The sequence below is a fragment of the Dermacentor andersoni genome, chromosome 7, assembly GCF_023375885.2.
Source record: "Dermacentor andersoni chromosome 7, qqDerAnde1_hic_scaffold, whole genome shotgun sequence".
Lineage (NCBI taxonomy): Eukaryota > Metazoa > Arthropoda > Arachnida > Ixodida > Ixodidae > Dermacentor > Dermacentor andersoni.
The window spans coordinates 89,574,880-89,601,333 of NC_092820.1; the positions used below are offsets into that span (position 1 = coordinate 89,574,880).

The following is a 26,454-nucleotide window of genomic DNA, read 5'->3' on the forward strand; positions in this document are numbered from 1 at the left end:
TAGGAAAATCGACGTGCCGATAGGCTACATAAGTCCCTTCGCTGAAACGAAAGCTCTGCAGAAAGGTAGTGCAGCAGAAGTGGCGAAATTATTTATCGAGAGCACTGGTGCGACATGGCGCCCCAGACGTTATCTTCACCGTCAGTGGAACGGCCTTTACAATGGAGCTCACCCAAACATTCTGCAACACAGCCAGGCAAGCCACAGGAGGACAACTGCCTACCACAAGCAGAAGAATGGCTTTACGGAGCGCCTGAATAAGACTATCGCTGACATGCTATCGCTGACATGCTAAGTAAAGTTAAGACCTGGAATGCCGTCTTTGCGTACGTAACTTTCGCTTACAACACGGCGTTGCAAGAAACAACGCAGAGTCCGCGTTCAAGCTGGTTTACACAGGAACCCGAGGACGACTCTCGGTGCCATTCTGCTGCACGTCACCGGCGAAAATAATCTTGACGCCCAGTGCGCCGAGAAGCTCGAAAGCTCGCACACCTGCGGGTCAAAATCCAGCAGACGACCGAGAGCTGACACTACAACCTTCGGCGACGCAATGTCGAGTACCAGCCCTGTGACCGTGTTTGGGTTTGGACCCCGATACGCTAACGAAGCCTGAGTGAGAAGCTTTTACGCCGCTGCTTCGGACCCTATAAGATCATCCAAGCATTGGCGCACTCGTCTATGAGGTCGTGCCAGACAGCGTTTGGCTATCACAGCGGTGTCGCTCATGACCTATTAGTGCATGTGTGACTTAAGCCGTTATACCAGCGTTAAAAAAAATTTGGAACTGCGCATAGGTGAAACTAAGACATTTTTTTTAACTGTTTCACTTTGGACTTTGTTTCTTCTTTTGTTACTTTTGATTTATGAGTGTACTTTTGTCTGTCGCTCTCCTCTTATGTTTGTAGCATCGCGACCATGGTTTTTGAGAAGCGTCATAATCAGAAAGTCGTGCCTCATAATCAGGAAGTCATTTTCGCACGTAGAACCCCATATTTTATATTTCCTTTTCATGCATAAAAGCCGACGTGTTTGGCCGGCAGATCAGATTTTCTACAACCGCCGACTGTGTTCGCAGCTGTCGTTCTTTCAATGAAGCCTAAATTTTTGGGCACTGGTTCGCTTAATAAACAATTGCTGTTGTTGTTGTCGTCTATGACGTGTGGGGCTCCTACCCACAATGGGGGATTGGCCAAGAAATGGGTGGATTATTCGAAATGATATGGACGATAAATGTGCGAATATCTAAAGAATTAGCATTGAATAGCGCTGAATTTTCTGTTAAAATAAATCAGGAAAGTCATATAAAATGAGTGATAATTATTTTAAAATAAGTTTTGCCATTTACCGTTTCGCTACTGTGTTCGCGAACATCATTAGCTCGTGACCATATACTAAGTTGTGGTCCTGTGCTGTTTCTCGCTCTGGTTCTCAACTGATAGCTCCATTTACTGAAAATATCTCTTACGATTTTTCGACAGCAAGGTATTAGTCACAGTTGGGCGATGTTCCTCAAATAAGTTGTCAATTTTTTGTTGCCTAGAGATTCAGCGCCGTGTGCGACAAGTAAAGTGCGCGCCGGTTTTGGAGGCCACGGATATAAAGTCTGCTAGTACTTTAGATTTCGCATAGAGCGCCCTACCTTCTGCTCAAATTTGAAGTTGCCGTTTCTCTGTCACCGGTGAATCGTCCACTACAAAGTAGTTTTACGCGTTCGCAGACGACCATCAGTGGGCAAGCACTGTAAGGATGCCCGCGCTCAGTGAAATGAGGAAGTCGCGGCTGGGAAGCCCACCTACTGAAATAAAATAGAGGAAAGGAAACGTGTAGGTAGATTGCAGGCTATTTTGGGGTAAGAGAGCGCCAAGGAAGCCTCTACTAAGGACGCTTCAAAAAAATATTTCAGGTTAGACGTGAGGCAGCAAAGCTGCAATAAGGAAGGTTTAAGAATGTTGGCTGTAGTGTTTAGAATGAGTAGAGATGCCCTAGGCATAATTGTTATTTTGCCACACTGTTTCTTAAAAGAAATGATGAAGTGGCTGCTAGGGCTTTATGTCCAGTAAAAAAACTCGGTCAATTTGGGGTGGAGAAACGTAAAAAGGGCGGCTTATAATTGATGGTGGTCGATTGAAGGATAGCTTAACACAATCCAATATTATCAGATATGGTGGTTGTCAAAAATGGACCATGCATTATTTTGAACAAAGGTAAGCCCAGACAAAAACAAAATGAACAAGTCTTGAGGTGGGGGGCTGACCCCCAACGAAAGCGAAACAGGCTTGAAGCAATCCACAACTATCAGTAATGAATAATAAAAAAAATTATAAATAAAATGAATAAACCAAGATACATTGTTTCAAGTTGATGGGGTATACTTGAATGGTTTTTGAGCACCACGTGAACTCACGAGCAGGAGACGTTGCCATATACGAAAAGGACAAAATGTACGTACAACCACGTGCCCTTGACTCACAAGATGACAATGTCACGGATTGTTGAGATGTCTGCGCCGTATAATCGACAGGCATACTTGTGGTATGTACATCTATATATCTCCAGGCACGCCTAAATCTCATATTGAGACATTCATGACCATGTGTTAGCCGCGATGACACTACCTCGATGATCATCGTTGGAGACTTCAATGTGGACTTTTCAAAAGCATAAAAAAAATATCCTTTCTGTTCGTGCTACGAGTTTCGTTAGAAGTGCCACATCAATCACTGTCCATCAAGTACTCAACCGTGGCCGTGTATAATTTAACTTTAACCAATCATGTATCTAAGGTTATAACCGAGCAACTAAGTGTATAGCATAGTAATCACAAAGCTATCAACATAACCATTACCAAATGATGAAAATTATTACATGTATCCTTCTCTCACTCTGTATGTTGTGCTACTGCTTCGCTGGTCAGCGAACTTCACAAAGTGTAATGGCTGCTACATTTTTTAGTACAATTTTCTTGATACACACATGATTTTCACGTTTTTAAATCCGACATAGCCATCACATGAATCGTTGAAGCACTTGCGCTTCACTCGCGGGCAAGACACGTTCGCCCAAAATAGGGGCGAGCTACATCGGCGGCAGTAGTATAAAGGCAGATGTGCGTGCATGTAAACGTTGGCACATTACATAATGACAATGCACGGACAAATGTTATCAGGTAGTCTCGAATAACAAGGCTTCATTCGCCAGACTACGTATATGACTAAGCTCCTAATAGTATGCTTAGGTAAGAACTGACTGCCCTGGGTGGTCATGTTTCTTACTGCCGGAATATAGTGCCCTGTGATGATGGTTGAGTATTTTAATAAAATAAAAGACTCTGCTTCCTGAGAACAAGGGAACAACTTTTTCTCACTCTTAGGGTTCACTTACTGCATCGCTTTCCGTCAATGTTTTTTATATTGGTTGTTTTTGTATTCTGCCTCTTCTGGCCTTTTTATTTTCCTAACGCCTTACCCTCCCCTGGCTACTGGCAGGACTGTTTTACAATAGCTATTCTACTTGTTTTGTTTATTTCCCCTCCTTGCGCTCCTCGTGGCAATACGAATGACTAAATAAACTCCCTGAAAGGATGACAGGAATACAGGAACGATTGACGAAAGTCTATCTCCTTAATTTCGCAATATTTTTTCTTCCAATATTAAAATACCTCAAGTCAGAATAATGTTATCCTTACTGGCACCTTTTAATTTATGTTACCGCAACACGTATGCGTACAACGCAGGCGAATTTCTGCCGTCATCGCCATCATCACTGTCGCCGTGATGTTCTACTTAAAGACCAAGGGCGGCAACGTCCTATCCCGCAACACGGCTCCGCACAAGGTAGGTGCAGTGTCAAGTGCGTCAGGATGAGTCGCGAATGGGATCCCAAAATCAGGCGCTACACGATTCTTTGGTGAGCTCGTGCAAAGGAAGGTTGCTAGGGAAGGAGGGCAGTTAGCAACCACGCGCTCTTCCAATTGCAACTCCGGCGTCACTGCTAGTGGCACAGCAGCGCAAGCACTAGCTCGGAAGTAATCTGCAGGGGCGCGAACCCCAGTAGAACCACGATGGCTCGTATCTTCGTTTGCGCTCTGTTCTTGCGCGCCTAGTACTGTAGTTCGTCTAATCTCAAGTTTAGAAGACGCGTTCAAGCAGGCAGTATGCAGCACTTCAAAAATGCTGCTGCACTTTACAACCGGTGTTACATTTCATCTGCTGCTGCACAACGCAAGCATTCTCACCAAGGAAAGAGCGTCAGTGGCTCCAAGGAGGTCGAGGAATTCCTTGACCCCATTCTTGTGCTTGCACCTAATATAGGAGAGGTGACTCTGTGTTGCCGTCGCCCTGCCAATGACGTTATAAACACGTTGTGGACAGCCTGGCACACGAGGGAAATTCGCTTTCAGTGATCGCTTGAATTACCAATCGAGGCACACTGCATCGCTGGTACATTTAAAATGTTCGTCCACGGTAATCATCGGTAAAACAAATGCCCCCTAATTCTGTGCTATTGCAAAAAAATAAGCAGCAGACGAAAGAATAACTTTTTATTTCTATATCACATACTGTCTCCGTTATGTAAACTATGTCCATGGGTTATAAATGGTGTTTAGTGCTTTCTATAAACATTGATGTTTAAAATATTTCTTGCTGCAGGAGTGCTTCGTAGCATTGGGACGGCACCCACGTTTAATTCCAATCTGGTGCATGTTGGAAATTCCAACCCGGAGCTGCTGTTGTGCTTATTTCTTCAGCACACACAACGGCTGTAAGCAAATCATTGTTAGATATGGAAACTTGTTTAAAAGAATAACAATAGCCTAAAACTAGTATATACGAATGAAACTGAATAGCAGCTTTTCTTGCTGATACCTACCTAATTAGGTGCGGTGATTCTAGGTCATAGCAACTTTATTTGTAGCCTTTTTGGCATTCGATTTCCAAACGTCTCAATTACTGCTGTCGACAGCCGGTAACTGCCTTGTGTTTTTTTCTTTACCACAAAATTGCTTCACTAAGGTAATGTCATTGTTCCAATAACTTTGTTTTTCTGTGCTTACACAGGCAAGTAAAAACAAAACATGATGTTTTTAAGTTTTATTTCCGGTAATATATGTGCAGCATTTCAACTTTCCTATGCGTTGTAGGATCTTGGCATCCCAATAATTACCGAACAAAATGTTTCTCTATAGTGTCTATCCAAGCTTTTTCCCATCCTATGTAAGTCATCACAGACTAGGGCGCCGATCTTCATTATTTATAGAGAAGCTGCAAGGGCAGCTGCACGCCCGTTTTTGTGGGCCGTGAAGAGTGCTGCGCTGCAGAGTAATCTGGTAATAGATAACGCTGACTCCCGAGTGTTTCGTGTGAATGTATTATCATATGATTTGACAATTTGATTGAGGTACAATCAAATTGTCTAAAACCAACGAGTGCGGTTTCTTTAACGAGAAATTTATATTTTAGTCTTTGACGTCGTGTTTTGCTGTTGCAGAATGAAAGGTCTTATGACTCTGTACAGCGGTAGCAGTGAAAGCTGGTGATTTTCTGCCGTAGCAAAGCCCGAGAGTGAGCACCCAGTGAGAACAGGCAGCAATCCTCAGCCTAAATTTCACAGGTCACATAATGCGTTTATACGCTTCAGCTGTATTTGTACTTGATGCACCATTTAATCACTATGACATGCTTCAGCGAAGCATATTGCAGAAAGAATTGGCCGAGCAGCGTTTGCACCGGCGTTAATGGATGACTCAGCAAAAGTACCGCACGGTATAATTACTCAATTCGACAGGACAGAAAATAAGCGCCATGTACATTCGCACCCATATAGATATATTACCCTCACTTGTGAACGTATCTATAATTATGAACAAAACACGTAGAAAGAAGTTTAGTGCATGGGCATACAATCTCATGACAGCCGCCTACAGATGACTATCTACCAGCGCGAGGTCAGATCGGCACGTGTCCTCAAACATGTCTTTTCAGAATTGGTGCTTAAGCGCCGCGACCCTTCAACAACAAAATAGCGCAGAATCACTGAGTGAGTCAACATTCATTTACCCTTTTGTAAAGTGAACTTGCGCTTTTGGTTTTGTGATATCCACAATAGCCAAAAATAAGTTTCCTGTGTGCGGGGTTGTCCAACTAATCCTAGATATTTTAGTTTTTTTTTTTAAATTGTGTAGCTCTTGTCTCTACTACATAAGGTATTTTCCCTCCGGTTTTGCATTTTGTCACTAATGTCAGTGGCATGAGGCGTTATTTTTTTATATTGGTCACAAGCGATTGGCGTACATTTCTGAACCGCTAAATTTGATCAGTTGATTGTAACGCAAGTTAGCTCTGATAATTTGTGTATAGCAGTGGTGTTTTTTTCTTTCGGCCCTCCAAACATGAGTCAGTATCAACATGTCCATATAACTCCTTTGCTTGAAACTGCTAAGAAACAGGCATGCTAGGTTCTGTATTATATGGACGTGTATTACTTTAGTGACATATATGTTCTGGTGATTTCTTACAAAATTATCCCATCTTTAGTTTGAGAAGAGTTAAACGTTCGCACCTAAGCAGCTAATACAAGATAGCATAGCACCCGGTAAATCGTACTACAATGAACAGGATAAGTACGTGATATGGGCAAAAGCGACTTCAAAATACAAGGAAGGAAGGCCACTGTCAATTAGTGGACGCACTGTAAAATAAGTGTAAAAACTGAGTCGGTAATCTGGCTTCATTTTTTTTGCGTTACTACAACCCCACGATGTAATTTAATTATCTCAATGAAAATGTCAGGAACTACGCCTCTTATGGTGACAGACAACATAGTATAGAATATTGTGTTATAATAGAGAAAAAATGACAAGTCATGACTAAAAGCTTTTTTAACAACATAGCTCTAATGATGTTTGATTACTCTTTGTCATGTTTGCAGCAATACCGGGAACATGTGGACGCTTAAGTTTGAAAACGAAGTTTCATCGCCTCGTCTTCTCACCTTGGGGGCGAGAAGACGAGACGCACCTTGCAGGTGCGTGCTGCTGCTTTAAATTATGCTGAAATACGGAAAACTTGCACTGTGTATCTACGAAGGTATGCACTTTGGGCAATGCTTAGGTTCGGCTGGAGATGTTGGTGTGGTTATGTTTCCGAAGAGACAATATGTGTCACTTCGAATCGTAGAGATTAGCAACTAGGTAAGTAAACACTTTAGGACCGTCCGTAGGGATAGGTACTTGTCAAACGACAGGTTGTAAAATCGATGAGAAGATTTCGCAGCAAAAACTCATGAGGGTCCATAAAAATAAACGACTGCAAAGAGCATCCAGTTCGCACAATGACCCAGGAATAATAACCTACAAGGTAGTGAAGCTCGTGCTAAGAAAACATTGGTGAGCTACAAAGGTAAACTTTGGTACCGAAGGCATTGAATGTTCTAAAGCTGTTGGAGAGCAAACCGTTACAAAATACGGACAACGGGAGCGTGTGGTGACAGAAGTATTTTAGTATGTACCAGAAGAAGATGCGACAGAAGCCACCTCACGATGCATGGAGACCTTGTAGGACACGCCTTATTGCCAGGGCTGAAACGCTTCATGTATGAGGCGTGCCTTGCAGCACTGCTTCTCTCTCGCGCCCCTAGAGACACGCTATGTCATCTAGCAGCACTACCGCAAAGCCCGCACGTTGTGTCTGAGATGTGTGGGGCGCAGATGAGTGAGAACCCTAACAATTCTTGTTTCGTGGCACCCACACAACTGCGGCGTCGCGCGCTAACTCTGCGGGCTGCTTATGGAGGTACGCGAGTTCGATGTCACCAACTCCATCGAGTTGAGAATTGCATCTTCAAGAAGAAACTCAAGAAGAAACTGGAGCTCTGAAGAGTTGCCGCGTAGCGTCAACGAATTGCAGAGACCACTTAAGGACCGCGCTGCTGTCCTTTGCTTAAGTCGTGGTGGACTGTTGAGTGGAGGTACCTTCTAAAATACTGGGGTAAGCCTCTCTGTCATGATGTTGAATATCATATTGTCCTTCGAAGCGCGCCCTGACATGCACCATCGCATTACCGCGCAATAGACTGGGAAACCACACCTAAGCACGTGTGTGCGTATATGCTGGCGATGCATATCACTCGCGCATCGTGGAGATGGAGCAACATCAAATGTTCTTATATATGTCTGGAGAGTAGTTCCCATGCGGCGAGTTTGAGCAACTTCAAATGTTGTTGTGCTTGACTGGGTAATGGGACTAATGTGGATACTCTCGTACTCTGAAGGCTCTTCAGCGATCCGTAATAGATAACCCTTTACAAAGATTTCAAACCTTACAGCCAGCCTAGAACACGCCAGCGTAGCTTCCTGACTTGATCTGGCAAAATTATATCTTCAAAGCCCCATAGCAGATGAAAGTTTGCCAGAACTGTTATTAGAAAGCATCTAGAAAGATTGAAATTATCCAAATGCTATTTTACCTCAAGAACTTCGCGAAGACAAAGCAACATATTTGATGCGCCGTATCTACCCCCCTCGCTGTAGGCAATTTCTGTCTTGACGAACGAAGATCAAGTTGTGCGACTGCGTGCGTGCTACGTTAGACAATTTGCTGTTTGTTGCAGTTGTCGAGTAAATCAATCTTTAGTACAGGACATGTGCTGTAGCTATTGTGCACAGATAGCCACAGTTTATAAGGTTGCATCTGGTTGCATAGTCAACAGGTGCATTAGACAACTGTGCGAATGTACAAGTTGCAGCGCTAGTATTTAGGCATTGTGAGCATGGTGAGCAAAACGAAGCGCAGCAGTCGCGTGCAAGGAAGGGACGCAACACGCGTTAAGTCAGAAGCGTAGCACTGAAGATTGCATTGCCTTCGTTTTATTAGCGTCACATTCAAGCATAATTGCTTTCAGTTTCAATGGCCCTGCCTGAGAAAAGGCACACGCGACATTTCAGTAGCTTGCAAGTCATTGCGGTATCGTAGGCAACAAACGTGGCGATAGCTCTGCTCGGCAGGCTCATCAAGGCGGCAAAGTGGAGTCGATACACTTAACATGGACAGATGTTTCGAGAAAGCATCCTATTCTCACATTGGACATCACGTTCACCTTGTCGAACAACCGAAGTTTTCTAGGCAACCGGTTGTACTACACAGACGATTCTCTACACATTTGCACCCCAGCTGGACTCTGAGGACACGACGCTACCCTGTTTTATAGAATATGTTTACGAGTGACCTTTCCGAACTCTTTTGAATTCAGATTCGGATAGACCACTGAGGCCCCGTGTGATGAACGTGGCAGCTAGGAGGCTCTTATTCGCGTTCCCTGTTTCTAACGACAACAGACTTGGACAAGCGGTTGTAGCCTGAACTGATTTTTAGAGCGCTGGAAGAGCTACTGTGCCCTGCCGTGATAGTACGCGTTGATAGTGACACATGGATCGGGCGTCCGTGTTGCTATCTTCCTCTCTCCTTGTAGTTGCCTGTCCCTTTGACTCCCCCTCCCTTTTCCCCTTGCGTAGGGTGACAAACCTGATTTTCCCCTCTGGTTAACCTCCCTGTGATTGCTCTGTCTTCTGATTGTCTCTCTCTATGTTCAGTTTGCACCATGCGTATAGGTATTTTGGTCGCCAGCGTTGCAGCTGCTAAAGATTTTCTTTAGGATTTCTGCAAAGACGCAAGGAACCAGCACCTAAAAGCCATTCTCAGATAAACGTGGAATGTCCGTATTTGTTCCCTGTTCTTGTTGGCTATCTTTAGAATACGCTTGGAACCCTTACAACGTTGTCTCTTAAACTATTGAGGCAATAGCTTTCTTTAAATATAGCTAACGAATATTGCATGTTCCATCGGTTTAAAATGCTATGATATATCAAGACATGCTTGATAATAACACGGATGCGTTCATTCCAGCACGTTACTATAGGAGAGCTTTGACTAAACTGTGATTAGAGAACCAGCTAAGTCATTTTTGAAACCGTAATGATGGTGGATGCTATTTAGTTCCTTGGACGCCACGCTCTGCCTGTCGTTGTAATTCCACATGAATCAATAACAGTAGGCATGTTACATATTATCTTGCCTTCACATTGTCCTGCTTTAGTTTTGTTGCTGCCATTTATCAGAGTGGTTTACTTCGTTTTTGTCTTTCCGAAAAGGTCCGCATTTCCAATCTTCATGTTTAATTTGCGGTGTGCCTCCTTCAGGCTGTCTAAATATATGTTTTCACACTTCAATTCTAAACGACAGCTCGCCAAGATATTTTTTTAACCTTCCAGCCTAACTATACTTTTTGTCACAATTATCATATTCCTAATGTTCTCGAACAATGCTTAGAACCACAGGAAACAGTAAATTCGTAGGTATTCGTGGTACAACCAGCCAGGCGTGTGAAACCCGCACGCTTGAATCACAGGGTAGCAAAAAGAAAAGGTTTGCATCATAGTCTATTGGTTCCCCTTATACTACTCTTGAAGGACATAACGACAAGAATAACGACGTTTTTGTGGTCTGGCTTGTAATTCGCGTGTTCACGTTTTGCGCACGTGCCTTTCCGTACAGTGACTTGTCGATGCAGCTTGCGCAGCGAGTTCTTTTTTTCCGTCTGTGTGTAACTGAACAACAGTACCGATATAGCGTATGCCGTAAAATGGGTTCCTTATCATAACGCAAATAGGCAAGAAGGTCTAGATTTCAGAAATATTAGCGCAACGGAACATGTGGGCTGGATGCTTAATATCACACTCTGAGCCAATTGTAGCCGCTGTAGTAGCCACTTTTTGTAAAGCAAGATCAATAAATAAATCAGGAACTGCCGTTAACCAAGCAATTGTTAAATTCGATATTGCACCATTGCTCATTAGCTAAAAGAAACTTGCGTTATCGACGGCTTCTCAGATGCATTGGAAGTTGACATGAAGTGATGCAGCTGCAATGCATGCAGTGTTTCCCAACTGCAATGCAATACCATTCAAAGACTGAGCGATTAGGTATGAGAACACATCATTAGGAGAACACTTGAAGATGATATCTATACATTCGTAGGGCCAAATTTTGAAACCTTCTTATCTTCAGCCACGTCAGACCTTATTTGAGGGGCATTCGCACATCCCTACCGCAACGGAAGCATGGAAAAACCAAGCGTATTCTTAAACTTCCCTTTGCCCGCACTCTTGAAAAGGACCTTTTCGTTAACTAAGAAACCTACTGAACCCGTAAACTTATTGAACGCGTTTTTTTTCGACATATATTTATTCTACAAGAGAATACGCTTTATACTGATTAAAGTTCAACGCAGATGCACGTAAGGATACCTTGCGGGAATGCCTGCCGCCTCTAATATTGACACGTGCAGTTGTTTTTCTTTTACGGGTGAGCGCTTGTCACCGTATAACAAATGTTATCGCTCAGCGCGGGACGCGCCCGCAAGCATGGGAAGTTTCTCGAATCGGAAGAAGACGAAGAAGTGGCTGTTGAGCACAACCCCGTTTTCTACTGCTCTCATTTTACGAGTGTTCTTGCCTCCTTTCGGGAGACGCCGCTGCCGAGACATTCGGCGATGGCAACGGAGTCCGCTAGACGTCCGCCTGAAGCCTGTTTCACATGCAAGCCATTGAGCAAATGGAGCGAACAGTGGCGCGGCGCTGCGAAGCTTTTCGCGATGTTTCGTTTCACAAGCATTGCCGCCGCGCGTTTTCCGCCTCCGCGAATAGCAATGTTGCTGGCAAAAAACGCGGGACGTTCAGCCAGTTTCGGTACTTTGCGACTGCCAACATAAGCATTGCTGTATCCCTGCCTCCCAAATTTTTATTTTATAAATACATATCCTGGGCTTAGCGATTAACAATTTGTTGAAAAGCGCTCTTGACATGTTGCCCGTACCACGTGTAGCAAGTAAATAAGCATCGTCCTATGCGCAGGCTTTCCTGCACTAGTACTCCACTGGTCACGTGTCGAGGTGGGCCGTTCGGAAGCGGTGCTGCCGCTCTGCCGCTGCGATGAAATTCCAATTTTCCCGAACCTCGCCGCTCGCGCCGCCAGTGCCGCCGCTGCCCCTCGAAACAGATTTCTGCGGCGCGGCGGCAGGATTCGCGAGCATTTTCGCTTGCATGTGAAACAGGCTTGAGACAGACGTCACAGCGTCAAGTGCTCGTAGGAAGCGCAACCACCTCATGAGCGAAACAGGCAGCGAGGACGGACACCATGCTGTAGTACTCTGCTTCAGACGAGGATCTATCGGATGACGGCGACTACTTGACAGTTGTGAGGCAAAAAGGAAAGAGGAAAATCGTTACTGCTTCCTCGTCTTTAACATAGACGACAGCGATGGTAAAGAACAATGACATGGCTCATACGATCCCTTTCTTGCCAGATACTAAAACCGATGACCTGAATCGGCAAAAGAGGCAAGCCATATCTGTCACACTGGAGGCTCTTGTTCGGAATGAGATTACAAATATGAGAATCAACCCCCGTAAGAACATTCTCGCGATCGATGTCAGGGACAGAGCAGCGCTGGAGGTCTTGACAACAGTCAAAGTGCTGGGAAAGCTTAATGTTCGCACCATAATACCACAAGACAGCGATACTTCAGCAGGTGTCATTTATGATGTCGACGAGTCAATCAACGACAACGATCTACCTATATTGGTTAAACCCGCCACAGCAGATATCACTATTATTTGAATCGTCGCCTAGGAGAATCACGTTGTGTACGGATAATCTTCAAGGGAGGAAGCTTGCCGTCACACGTGAAAGTCGGATTTTTCGGACCATTCGTTTAACGTCCACTTAAGTGCCGTAATTGGTTGAAGATAAGGCATGTCAGTGGCATATGCGAAAATTCGACCGTGTGTCCAAAATGCTCCGAGCAGGACGGCGCTGATGTTTGCCGTGCGACTGATTTCAAGTGTGCGAATTGCTCTGGTCCTTATGAACCATCGTCGAAAGACTGCGCGAGACACATGACAGAGCTGAAAGTCTTAAAACAAATGGTGACAGAAAACTCAACGCACAGAGATGTCGCCGCCAAAGTGCGACGGCGTCGTTCCCCCCGCAGACAATATTCGTCTACTAAAAATACTAAGACCGTCGTAGAAAAGACGCTACTTCCAAGAGCTGGTGCTCCCAAGACACTCACTCACACTAGCAACACGGCGTGTGGTGACGCACTGAATACATCTTCTGCAAACGCCTGGCCTGCACTTCCGACATTACGTCCTCCAGCAGAACAAAGACTGACGTTGGACTACAAACGCACCAATGACGGCACAGTTCAAGTGCGAGGACAAGACAAGCAAGTAATCACTATAATCAAGTGTCTAATGAAAGTCATTCGCGTGTTGATAAATGACATGCAGACGCCAACTGCTCGGGGTGCACTGCAAGTGCTTGACGGTCTGCATCCGGTTCTTATGAGCCTGGAATACCAAGCACAATGGCTCTACCGCGCAAGCCGTTTTTCAGATAAAGTCAAGGACGCATCTATTATCCAATGGAATGCCCGTGGACTGAAATCCCGTATTGCTGATTTTCGCCAATGCATTTTCACCAGTCGATTCCCCAATATTGTTGTATGTGAACCGATCCTACAGAAACCGGTCCGGATCTTAGGCTATCAACCTTATGTGTCATCGACTTGTAATGAAATTAGCAAGGTGATCATTCACATACGCCGTGAACTGACTTACATTGTTCATCCAGTGCTGCCACACGACAGTGATCAGTGTGCCTGTTCGACCGTGAAAAAGCGCAAACTTTCATTTAGTCTAGTGGGCGCTTACCTTTCTCCATCAAGTCGGTTCGACAGAGAGAGACTGAGTGGCATTATAGTTGCGACTGCTGATGCATGGATTCTTGTTGGGGACTTTAACACACATCATTCACTTTGGGGAAGCGTCCAGGTAAATTACAAAGTAAGAAACCTCGTCTCCTTTGCCTGTGACCATGAAGTTTGCTGTCTAAGCGATGGCAGCCCCACCTTTCTGCGCGGCTGGACGTACAGTTGGTGTTTAGAGTTGGCTTTTGTCTCGGGAAGCCTCACTCGCCGCGTCCTTTGGTTCGCAGATATAGAAACTCACAGAAGCGACCACATTCCTACCCACATGAAGGTCAAAGGCCTAACCAAATCCGCCCCATTTAATTTTACATAAACAATAGATTGGCATGTATTTAAATGACTTATGGAAGATGCATGCCACGAAGGCTTTTCGTCCGCACTAGAAACTCAGATCGCCGAGGCTATGAAGTCCAGTCTCCTTGTTCCACTCCTCAAGCCTGGGAAGTCTCCACTGGAATTGTCATCTTACCGTCCGATAGCACTGGCCAGCTGTATCTTCAAGGTAAGGTTGAGAATGATGCTTACACTGTTAGAATTTTACTCGGAATTTTACGTCTATCCAGAGGTAATGGCTGGCTTTCGACGCAGACGCTCGTCAATTGACAGCGTTATTCACCTCCTAACATATGTTCAGCACCAGAAACATCTAAAGCGAATCACTGCGGCCTTATTCCTTGATGTCAAAGGTGCGCACGATACTGTCCCTCCTCATGCGATTCTGGACGTCTTAGCCGCTGTAGGATTGGTCGACATGCCTTTCGTTGGATATACAGCTATTTGAATCGAAGCTCTTTATTTTTACTGAAGACGGACCAACGCCGTCTAGCTATACCAGTCGTGGTGCACCGCAAGGCGAGGCATTGAGCCCGACCCTGTTCAACCTGGTGCTCGTTGGTCTCGCCGATTCGTTACCGCAAACCATTCAGCTCTCCATATATACAGACGACATTTCCATATGGCCTTCAATGGTGACACGTCTACAAGTCCGCGCACGACTTCACAAGGCTTCAACGGCCGCGTCAACATACCTAAGAAGGCAAGGCCTGGAGGTTTACCCTGAGAAATGTACACTCGTTGCCTTTACTCGCAAAGCCATGGCCCCGTATGCTTTGCGGATTAATGACCAAACTGCACGATACAAACGAACGCACTGCTTTCTTGGCGTCATCATTGACAGGAACCTGTCTAGAAGTAGCGTGAAAACAAAATACTCTATACTGAGAGCGACTTCAATGCCAAGGTAGGCAAGAAGGAGGCTGGAGATAAATCAGTGGGGGAATATGGCATACAAAAAAAGGAAATAGCAGGGGAGAGTTATTAGTAGAGTTTGTGGAACAGAATAATTTGCGGATAATGAATACCTTCTTCCGCAAGCGGGATAGCCGAAAGCAGACGTGGAGGAGGCCGAGCGGCGAGACTAGCAATGAAATAGACTTCATTCTCTGCGCAAACCCTGGCATCATACAAGATGTGGACGTGCTCAGCAAGGTGCGCTGCAGTGACCATAGGATCGTAAGAACTCGACTTAGCCTAGACCTGAGGAGGGAACGTAAGAAACTGGTACACAAGAAGCCGAATCAATGAGTTGGCGGTAAGAGGGAAAATAGAAGAATTCCGGATCAAGCTACAGAACAGGTATTCGACTTTAACTCAGGAAGAGGACCTTAGTGTTGAAGCAATGAACGACAATCTTGTGGGCATCATTAAGGAGTTTGCAATAGAAGTCGGTGGTAACTCCGTTAGAGAGGATACCAGTAAGCGATCGCAGGAGACGAAAGATCTGATCAAGAAACGCCAATGTATAAAAGCCTCTAACCCTACAGTTAGAATAGAACTGGCACACCTTTCGAAGCTAATCAACAAGCGTAAGACAGCTGACATAAGGAAGCATAATATGGGAAGGATTGAACATGCTCTTAGGAACAGAGGAAGCCTAAAAGCAGTGAACAAGAAACTAGGAATTGGCAAGAATCAGATGTATGCGCTAAGAGACCAAGCCGGCAATATCAATAATAATATGGATGAGATAGTTCAAGTGGCTGAGCAGTTCTGTAGAGATTTATACAGAACCAGTGGCACTCAAGACGATAATGGAAGAGAGAATAGTCTAGAGGAATTGGAAATCTCACAGGTAACGCCGGAAGAAGTAAAGAAAGCCTTGGGAGATATGCAGAGGGGGAAGGCAGCTGGGGAGGATGAGGTAACAGCAGATTTGTTGAAGGATGGTGGGCAGATTGTTCTAGAGAAACTGGCCACCCCTTATAGGCAATGCATCATGACCTCGAGCGTACCGGAATCTTGGAAGAAGGCTAACATAACCCTAATCTATAAGAAAGGGGACGCCAAAGACTTGAATAATTATAGACCGATCAGCTTACTGTCGGTTACCTACAAACTATTTACTAAGGTAATCGCAAATATTAACAGGAACACCTTAGGCTTCTGTCAAGCAAATGACGAGGCAGGAATCCTTAAAGGCTGCTCAACAATAGACCATATTCACACTATCAATAAGGTGATAGAGAAATGTGCGGAATATAACCAACCCTTATACATAGCTTTCATTGATTACGAGAAAGCGTTTGATTCTGTCGAAACCTCAGCAGCCATAGATGCATTACGGAATCCGGGTGCAGACGAGCCGTGTGTGAAAATACTGAAAGATATCTATAGCGGCTTTACAGCCACCGCAGTCCTACATAAAGAAAGCAACAAAATCCCAATAAAGAAAGGCGTCAGGCAGGGAGATACAATCTCTCCAATGCTATTCACAGTGTGTTTACAAGAGGTAGTCAGAGACCTTGATTGGGAGGAATTGGGGATAAAAGTTAATGGAGAATACCTTAGTAACTTGCGATTCGCTGATGATATTGCTTTGTTTAGTAACTCAGTGGACCAATTGCAGTGAATGCTCACTGACCTGGAGAGACTAAGCAGAAGAGTGGTTCTAAAAATTAATCTGCAGAAAACTAAAGTAATGTTTAACAGTCTCGGAAGAGAACAGCAATTTACAATGGGTAGCGAGGCACTGTAAGTGGTAAGGGAGTACATCTACTTAGAGCAGGTAGTGACGGCGGAATTTAGATCATGAGACGGAAACAATCAGAAGAATAAGAATGGGCTGGGGTGCGTTTGGTAGGCTTTCTCAGATCATGAACAGCAGGTTGCCATTATGCCTCAAGAGAAAAGTGTTTAATAGCTGTGTCTTACCAGTACTCACCTACGGGGCAGAAACCAGGAGGCTTACGAAAAAGGTTCTACTTAAAGTGAGGACGACGCAACGAGCTATGGAAAGAAGAATGATGGGTGTAACGATAAGGAATAAGAAAAGATCAGATTGGGTGAGGGAACAAACGTGAGGTAATGACATGTTAGTTAAAATTAAGAAAAAGAAATGGGCATCGGCAGGACATGTAATGAGGAGGAAAGATAACCGAATCGTCATTAGGGGTTACGGACTGGATTCCGAGGGGAAGGGAAGCGTAGCAGTGGCGGCAGAAAGTTAGGTGGGCGGATGAGTTAAGAAGTTTGCAGGGACGACATGGCCACAATTAGTACATGACAGAAGTTGTTGGAGAAGTATGGGACATGACATGACGTCTCGGACATGACAAAGCGTTTGGCCGCCATTGTGCACCTTCTTGCATTTTTCGGCGCGAAGTACTGGCGCGCAACAGTACCATCAATAATTGCAACTATATAAAGAACTGTTTTTGGGCTTCCTGCGGTACAGCTTACCTGTACTAGAATATACTTGCACTACAAATATCCACAAACTTCAGTATGTGCAAGCACAAGCACTCAGAACTTGTCTCGGTCTCCTCTAAAATACGTAACCGATTACGATAGTGGCCATTGCAGGATATACTGCTTTGACAGTCTATATAGATACAGCGGTCCTGAGAGCACACATCCGAAACCTGACTCGGATTCTCTCACACCATGTTGCTTGCTTGCTTGCCAGCAAAGAGGCAACATTCTACTTTTGCCAAAAGGTGTTGTAAGACATCAGTCCTACTTGGCATCAAAATATACACCCGCTACACGATTATCAGATCCATTGTGGTGTCTGCACCGGCCGCAAGCGCAAGTGACAATTCCAGGAATCAGAAAGAAAGCTAGAGTGCCGCTGCAAGCTTTGAAACAAGCAACTTTGGGATGCATTCACCACGTACTCAGATTCCGGCTACATGCTTATACAGATGGTTCGGTAAAACTGAACAGCTCAGCTGCTGCAGTCTTCATCCCGGCAAAATCTGAAGAATTCAAATTAGGAACTTCATGTTCGATCACAACAACGGGGGCTGAACTTGCGGCACTCATTAATCAGGAACCCCTGAAACAATGGACATTCTTCAGTGACTCCAAGGCAGCCCTTCAGTGCATACAATGCCCAATGCGCCACAGACCCAATGAACGACTGGCTTCAGAAATTCGACACATGTATCATCGCAGCCATGACAAGGGACACAACGTTATCTTTCAATGGCTTCCAGGACATTGCAGCATCAGCGGGAATGACCACGCCGATGAAACCGCCCGATCTGCACATGAAAGTGGTCAACGTGTCTTGATTCTTCTTTCGCGAACAGACGCTGTGGCTGGGCTGCGATTGACATCCCGTGAATGTACCTTGCCTCTGTGGGACTGGAACGCTTTCACCATGTGTCGTTTGCGTTCGTTGTCTCCGGACATACGGATGCACCTAATGCCTGGGTTACCACGACGTGAACAGACCATGCTGTACCGTCTGTGGCTAGGCGTTGCATTTACGAGCTCGTATGCTTTCCTTATTGGAATGACTAACAGCCCCACGTGCGCCACATGCAACATTGATGAGACGCTCGCACATATCTGTGTCTGCCCACGATATAGTGGTCAGAGGCATCTGCTGTGCACAGTACTAGACCAGTTGGACAATCGTCCACTATCAGAACCTAAAGCTTTAGGTCAGTACTCCCACAGAACATCCACGCTAAAGGCATTGCTCGCGTTATTAAGGTTCCTGCGGTCTGCGGGGCTTCACGATAGACTGTAAGAACGCCGCCCCCTACCGCTCTGTAGAGTACGCGGTTTGGTCGTGCTCGTCTCTGTTTCTTTCTATCGCCCCCGTCCGGTCTCTTTCTCTTTTTATCCCCCTTTCCCTGTGCAGGGTAGCCAACCGGAACTGCCTCTGGTTAACCTCTCTGCCTTTCTAAGCATCCTTTTCTCTCTCTCTCTCTCTCTTTTTCTCGAATGATATCGATAGTGCTGTTGTCGCCGAAGCTTGCGCAGTCTGGCTGCAAGTGCGACGTAAATTGTGAAGAAGTTTCTGGAAGACACGAGGGCGCCCCCGATTACTCTGGAACTTTCGATGGCTCGTGTGTAAAGGTCGACGTGTTTGGCCGACAGATCAGATTTTCGACGATCACCGACTGTGTTCACTGCTGTCGTACTTTTAGTGTAGCCGGTTTTTCTGGGCACAGGTTCGCCGATAAAGAGTTAATTTCGCCATTTACAGCTTTCATACTGTGTTGGTGACTATCATTAGCCCGTGACAATGTACTAAGTTGCGCTCATGTGCTGTTTCGCCCTTTGTTTTCAACTGATAGTTGCATTTTCTTTAGATTTCTCTCACGATGCTTCGACAGCAAGGTATTCGTCACAGTAGGGCGCTATTCCTCAGATCGTTGTCAATTTTTCGTCGCCTAGAGATTCGGCGCCATGTTCGACAAGCAAAACGCGCACCGTAGTGTTTTGGAGGACACGGATATTAAGTCTGCTTGAACCTTGCACTTCGCATAGAGCACGCTATCGTCTGCTCAAACTTGCAGGCGCCGTTTTCTTGTCGCCAGACAGCCGTCTACTAGAAAGTAATATTACGTGTTATCACACGAGCATCCGTGGGCAAGCATTGTAAAGAAGACCTCGTTCATTCATATGAGCAAGTCATTGCCGAGAAGGCTACCTATTGAAAAAAAGGGAGGACAGGAAACATGAAGGTCGATTGGAACTACATTAGGGTAAGGCAGTTCCAAGGAAACCTCTTCTAAGGACGCCTCAAAAGGTAACATTTCAGAATACACATAAGGCAGCATAGCTGCAACGAAAATTTCCCTTCTAATTTAAGGATGGTTTAGGTATCTCGGCCGGAGTGTTTAGAAAAATTAGAGATGCCGTAGGCATTATATTCGTAAGCTTGTCAGTGTGTTTAAATAAAAGAAACGATGACGTGGCTGCTCTGGCTTTATGTCTAGCAGAAATAGTTTTATCAATTTGGGGCGGAGAAACATAAAGGGCAACTTATAATTGATGGTGGCCGATTGAAGGATAGGTTTAGCAAAATCCAATATCATCAGATGTGGTAGTTGTGAAAAATGGACCATCCATTGTGTTGAAAAAACAGTAAGAACACAAAAAAAAAAATGAACCAACGTGGTGGTATCAGCCACAACCCTATTTCAAGTAGATGCGAAACATATGCATGTGTCTATTTGCCGTACATTCACTCATCCAGTGCCAAGCTGGGCCAAACAATATGCAGCACTTGAGACCTAGAGAGGAAGCCATACTCTCTACTGCTGTGCGTAAATTTGAGGATGATTCATCTGCAAGTTCGTTCATTGAAAGTAGGGGCTGGTGTAACTACGTCACGAAAAAGAAATCTCCTGCTTTTGGAAAACTGAAGTGGCACTTACTTTGGCAGTTTTTGTTGCACTCATCACAGCTATTAAACTGATTTCCGTTTGTACCACAATGTGAGTTGTCATTGGCACGACACAATCCAAGTTGCGGATTAAAGTGCCAACCTTGGCTTTTTCCTTCGCACTCATTAGTGCAATTGTAGGCACCACACGGTGATGAATCTGCAGAAATGAAAGACAAAATATTTATTTCCTTTACTTTGCAATGATTGTTTGAAAGTAAATTTTTTCTTGTCAACGAATGAAACAAATATATTGTTCTTTCATTAGTTTACTCGACGTTAATGGAAGAGGCGTAGCCCGCCGTGGTTGCTCAGTGGCTATGGTGTTGGGCTGCTGCGCATGACGTCGCGGGATCGAATCCCGGCCATGGTGGCCGCATTTAGATGGGGGCGAAATGCGAAAACACCCGAGTACTTAGATTTAATTGCACGATAAAGAAACCCAGGTGGTCGAAATTTCCAGATTCCTCCACTACGGCGTGCCTCATAATCAGTTAGTGGTTATGGCACGTAAAACCCCATAATTTAGTTTAATTTTTTTGAACAGGTGCATTAATAACGTAAAGAACAATTTATTATAAAACTCCACAAATTGCACATAATGCATATGCCTTAACTGAAATTGAAGATGTGTTCATATTGGTGAAGAATTTTGCTGGAAAATTTTTAATGCATTAACCCCCGTATTCAGAAATGCGCCTTAACTTGAAGCTGCGCCTTGACTTGAACAAGTCCTGCTCAAGACTACACCCGACTTAAACAAGCTGAAGGCAGCGATCACGTTTCACAAACGTTCTCGTTGCCTTCCTTCGTCAAGTCAAGCCCAAGCTACGCCGCGGTGTGTCTGGGAGCGAGGTTACCAGATTGAATGACAGTAATAATATCTCATATATCTGTAGAACCGACGATTTCCTTAAACGTTAAGCTAGGTGCCCGTTTGCAGACAGCCATTGGCAGAAAAAAGAAATAAATAAAAGAAAACCGCACGAAAACAGCCATAACCATCCAAGTCGATCCACTGCCACTCTACGGTCACTTTTAAAATGGTGTCGGAGGAGACGACAGCACCGTGTGGCTCGAGAAAACCGGCACCGCGCTTCACATCCGAGAAGAAGTCGCTTCTTTTGAGCTTAGTTAACAATCATAAAAAAGTTCTAGAATGTAAAAAGAAGGACGTGGCATCACTGAGGGCGAAAACTGCGGCGTGGAAGAACCTCGCTGTGGAGTACAACGCACAGCATGGTGTCACGCCTCGCCACCCCAAGCAGCTGAAGAAATGCGGGGAAAAATGAAGCAGAAATGGAAGGAGGAGAATTCTGAAGAAAAAAGAAAAATTCACAAGACGGGTAAGCGATCTTTTATTGATGATGGAACGTAGAAGACCAGCACCATTGTGTAGGTCATTGGAATTGTGTCGTCAAACTGCGCGTGTGTGTCTGTGGTGTCGACAGTATATTGGCTTCGGTGATTGCATGCTTGCCGAGACTCGCGTCATTGACTGCGAAAACAACGACACACCGCTACGTATAAGTGACACGAACAGTTCATCGTACTGTATGTTCGTGTTATTTATGTCTCCGCGTTTCGACGTTGTCACGAAAATTAACATTGCCACTTTTTCGCTCATTTGTACTGCACTCCTTACACTTGTGCTTCGTGTAGAGTTGAGATTTGCAGCTGGCCGAAATGGTGCACGGTACAAAAGCTTTTTCCTCAAAGTGATCAACGTTATGCGCAAGCACTTCTCGCGTGGTGCATATGCTGGAACACATGATGGGGGTCACATGGGGCGTAGGGTAACACACGAGCAGACACAGCTTAGGTTTGCTAAACGCAGGCATTAGGCTCGAAGCAGTTATGCAACAAGCGAGCTGTTCAAACAGCATTCGTTCTACTGCTCTGAAAAGTAACGTCTTTTTAATGGTACCCCGACACAATTGTATGCTGGCAAAAACAGCTTAGCAGTAGTTTGACACGCTCAGGGTACTTTATTTCAGTATGATCAGATACACAAAAGCTCCAGTTCACAAAATTTGGCACTGAATCACATTTTGTAACTCCTGAAATGCCCTATTACTATAACAGCCTGCCTACTTGTTTGTATGTGCATAGAAGTTTGCTGCACCCTGTTTCGGCGAGACTCAGAACAGCCTCAATGAGCATTGTGTATTGCATCCACAATACAGCAGTGACATTTTATGGAATACCACATGGTCTTCTAAACATACGCTGAAAGGCAATGCAGGTAACAAAAATACATGTACTAGGAAAATATTAACACATTTATACAAAGATTAGAGAACATGAAATGTGGCACAATGTAATACTGTAATATACCTTGCATGCAATACTGGAAAGGATGCGAGTAAAAAAGTGGGTCACAGCAGTTTCAGCAACCTGCTTGAAATCAAATATGTTGAACATTTTTATTCAATGTGCATTGTGTACGGGCCCACTCAAAGCACATCATAAATGTACTTCATAGAATGTTACAACTGTTGCGCATTTCTTTAGGAGGAGGACCTGCTGCAGCAGGCATGACACCGCTGTCGGCTTTGGTTGGGGCGGTGGCAGGCCACATGGCCACCAGAATACCAAATGAAGAAGACTCTCATGGCGCAATCTACCTCCCCCCAGTTGACAGTGAGCTTGTTATTCGGCTCCTGCAGCACATAACAGGAGAAGTGGAACCAACATATGACTATTATGGTATAGTACTATTTCATGAAACACATTACAAAGGTTTTGTGGCATGAAACTTGAAGGCAATCTGCTGTGAGGAAAGTGGGAGGAACCACTTCCCAGTTTATCGTGGTTTCTGAGGCTTTGATGCTGTATACATGTCTGTGCAATTGGTACCTTCAGCCTGTTTCTTGTACAGTGCGGAGAAGTTACATATGTCTTTAGAAGGCATTTAGGCTTTTTTCAAAACCCTCAGCTGAATATGTCGAAAGCAATTTGTTGTGGCAGTTACATTCAGTGATGCAAAGTGTGCTGCATGATGAGTATAATTTTGAACTAATGATCATTTCACAGGAGCACAGGAGCCCTGGCCATCTACAAAACGACTAATCAATGGGTAATGACTTGAACGCTACAAGTTCACCCATTGTGGATGACACTACACCTGCGCCAGAGCTTCTTGACTGAAACAAGGAGAATGAGCCAGAACTAGCCAGAGAAGCTACAAGCCAGAGGCCACCCAGAAGCAGGATGGCACTCCTCGAGAAAACTTTGGCTTCTGAAAATGAAGTCAGGATTGCTTTGCTCAGGGAAGAGCACAAATTGCGAATGCATCTCATGGAAGAAGAGCCCGCAGACAACTTGAAAAAATGAATGAAGAGCATAAGCTCAAAACAGAAATATTGAATCTTCAAAAGCAAGTTGAGCTCGCAAAATTGAATGCGATAAATAAAAGCTGCATGACACCCTGAGGCTGCGTGTGGAATCAATAACTGAGTTTTTAACACACACGGTCTTTTTACATTTCGTCTGTCTGTAGTGCCATACAGACGCCACACGACACATAGAAGAACCCTAAACCCATTACCCAACTATTCAGTAGGGGTGTGTGAATATTCGAAACTTTTTGAATATTTCAAAGCATAAACTGCGCCCAATTAAACAAAATTGGAGCAAGAGCACGGTAAGGTTTTACCCCTAGGGCATAGTATAGACATAAAACTTGAGAACTCGCGTAGTGGAACAGGCTACGTCGCTTCGGTAGCCATACATTACAGGCTATACAGTGACCATTCGCACACTCTAAAGAGTTCTGCGCATACAAAGAAACTACTGGTCTGCTCCTGATGCTCTGTTTGAGCTTTTAATAAACACTTCATAATGTGCTATGTAATGACAGAACCTTTCTGACTATACTAGGATGTGAGCATTGTTTTATATTAATGCTGCTAATGCCTCTTCATTATTCCAAAACCATTCGATTTGATTCTGCACGATTTCCATTCGATTCAGTCTCAAAATTCACTGTTCACACACCCCTATTATTCAGAAACACTGAGGTGGATTTCAAACAACAATCTTAAGAGAAACTTCTCTGGATAAGAAGTTGTCGCGCACGCATGCCAGGTAGATTGCCCCCCACACCATTAACAGTTGGCAGGTGCTCTTGGCGAGTATTTCTCCCTGTACGTCTGCACCGGCTGGTGGGAACATGGAGACCGAGTGGCTCGGGTTCTCTTCGTAGGAGGGCCACGTTGTGCAGGGCAGCAAGCTGTTATTATGCGAGCTGCATTACGAGGCTTGTGCTGCAGCTTCATGTCCAAACATGGAAAGCGCCTTTTCCACACTCCAAAGGCCCTTTCTATGGAGTTGCGGGTCTTGATGTGCGCCTTGTTGTACCTGATAGAATGACAATGCAATGCAATTAGTTTTCGAATACACACTGTACATTATATTGTTCCAAAGCTTTTATTCTGTGTAGTTAGCACAGATCTACATTGAATGGTTACAAATACATTCCATTTCTTGCAAACAATGTAGCACCTAGATTTTGCATTCGTTCTGGCCAGCCATATTTAATTACCCACCATTATATTGAACGGAACTGTAACAATCTCGCGCTATATAGGCGACGCCATCTGTGTGCTCTTGGTGCAGCAACAGATAACAGAGGAACGTGTTGCTTATGCATTGCAGCTACTCACTGTAATACACCTCAGGTGTATTGCATAGCTTTACAAAAACATAGTATGTTATTATGGAGAGAGGTGTTACCTATCATATACACCCCTGAAAGAATTAGGCATTACTTGCCTGCCTTCTGGTGAGTTGACTGGACCTGGCTCAGCAAGGGGGGTCATCAAGAAAGGAGAGCAGGCATAGCCCATGTCCCCAAGCAGCAGACCAGGCACACGGTGCTGTTCGTACATAACTCGTACTCTAGAATTGTCGAATATGCGACTGTCATGGGCAGACCTCGGCCAGCTCGCTACAACGTTGAAGAATTGCAGCATTGGTCTGGCAACCGCCTGCAAAAAAAAACCAGAGTATGAGTACAGGAACGGCATGTTGTCGTTGCAACAACTGTAAGTACATTTTACCTCCCAGCAAGACGGAGGATAAAAATCTGAAAACAACTGAAGGCTATCTCGCAGAAATTTTCAACTAACTAAAAATTTCATGTGGCCCATAATTCACCGCCGCTTTTGCCACGGCACATGTATATACGGAATTTGTTGCACAGCTTGTAGTGGTCACGATGGACAGAAGTGTGATAGCCTATTTCTTACGTTGTGAAATAAAAATATGTGCACGCGCACATCATATCAGTTGCTTCGTGATCAGCAAGCGAAGCTCGTCCTTGCCGCAGCGCTACAGTTGAGACCACACATGCGACTAAAAAGCGGCACTCGTACCGTCTCTCCGTCAAATATAGCGTGTGAATGAATATGACGCGCGTAACATAGTTACTTAAAACAGCATGCGAGAATTGTAATATGACTTTTACCGCTGCTTCTACGTTTCTGCAAAACTAATCGCTTACGTACGATCCCTACACATGGTGAGAAAGGGCTTACCTGAACGTTAATAGAAAACACTCCTTTGCGCTTGCGGTAAACTTCTGCGTCATCGCTTCCGGGACTCTTTATGCGTACATGTATGCCGTCGATGCAGCCCGTCACCCCGGGGAAGTGGGCTATCTCGTAGAAATCTCGCATCACACCTGACAGCTGTGAGGCATCCGGGAAGCGGACGACTGCTCGGAACAGGTGCCTTGCAAGAAGGCGCGTCACTCGTTTCACCGTGTGGCACACCGTGGGCTGGGACACATTGACCAAGTCTTCGCTCACAGTTTGAAAGGTTCCGGCGCCGTAAAATCTCAGTGCATCGCGCATCCATAGCCGTGGCACAGTTTGCATGTAAAATGCATCACCGAAGACGACATCACATGCTCTACACGCAAATTCGTACGCGCTGAT

At 44.8% G+C, this 26,454-nt stretch overlaps 1 pseudogene; it reads right to left on the reverse strand.

Moving 5' to 3' along the window:
* Positions 1 to 391: 391 nt before the first annotated feature.
* On the reverse strand, positions 392 to 26,193 carry LOC126534779 (putative nuclease HARBI1; annotated as a pseudogene).
* Positions 26,194 to 26,454: the final 261 nt, after the last annotated feature.